This window comes from Fragaria vesca, linkage group LG2 (genome assembly GCF_000184155.1).
Source record: "Fragaria vesca subsp. vesca linkage group LG2, FraVesHawaii_1.0, whole genome shotgun sequence".
Lineage (NCBI taxonomy): Eukaryota > Viridiplantae > Streptophyta > Magnoliopsida > Rosales > Rosaceae > Fragaria > Fragaria vesca.
The window spans coordinates 33,092,188-33,093,446 of NC_020492.1; positions in this window are offsets into that span (position 1 = coordinate 33,092,188).

Here is a 1,259-nt window from a genome sequence, read left to right on the forward strand (position 1 = left end):
AAAAACGCAAAAGAGGGGGAAAAAATGGGTCAAAAAACGCAGACGGAAAAAAGGAGGAAAAAAAAGGGATGAAATGCAGGAAAAAAAAACAGCAAAAAAAAATAAAAATACAAAAGGGATGAAAAACGAAGAAAAAAAAGGGGTGAAAAGGAGGAAGAAAAATACTAAACAAAGGAGGTTGTGGGCCTTGAACTTGAGTGACAGAGTTAAGATTAAAAGTCTTACCCAACTATGCTACAAGAGCATAGGTTAACATATCAGTTATTTTTAATAATTATTACATATTTGTATAATTAAAAAAAATTTCTGAGACCCTGTGCGGCTGCACACTTGGCATGGCCCAAAGGCCGCCCCTGATGAAACTACATCATACTGGTACTAACTATATATCTATCTTCAAAATACCAATAATAAGTGGTATTAATTCATGATTTAATTGAGATTCAATTAGTTGTAAACACTAAACACATTGGATAATTCTGAAGTAGCTCGCTAGCTAAGACAGGAATCAAGTCCTGGTAATGATTTGATCGATTAGAAAGGTCTCGAGGTCTTGGTCCTCTTGGCCTTACTGATCATTCAAGCCGGCTGGTCTTGTTTTCTTTCTTTATGACCGATATGTAATTTTCTCCTTCTGGATATTTTCTCTAATAAAGTGCAACATGCAAGAAGTGAATTACATAGTTGATTAATTTGAGATGAATTAGTTGGTGGTGCATGTTAATTTACTTACTTACGCAGGCATGTGGTTATGGGGTGACGCATACATAGTGACGCATGCATGCGTATATGGGAAGTGGTCAACGGGTGTGGATGGGATCATGGGTGGTTGGTTTCGTGCATGGACCAGCCTCTTGGCTTACGTTTAGGTTTTAGGTGATTGACTTCAACGACCATTGACTAGGACATGAGAATATGAGATGAACAAAGACTAATCGGCTGCCCTAGCTCCCTAGAAATTAACCCGCAATCATCCTAATTAACAAACTAATCAAACACCGTGTTCTCACAAACTAATCAACTCAACACAGGTATTTATTCTTAATTTCCATACAAGAAATTAAAAGGCGATAAGGTGGAAGAGAATTACATAACCAAAAAGACCAAAAAGAAAAAAAAGTTAGACATCAAAGACTATATATATATATATATATCATTTGTCAGTGAGCCGTGGCTTGGTTGGTTAAGGTGTTTAACTAATAACTTTGAGGTCACGGGTTCAACCTCACGGACATATGTAGGGTGTGTGAGTTATTAAT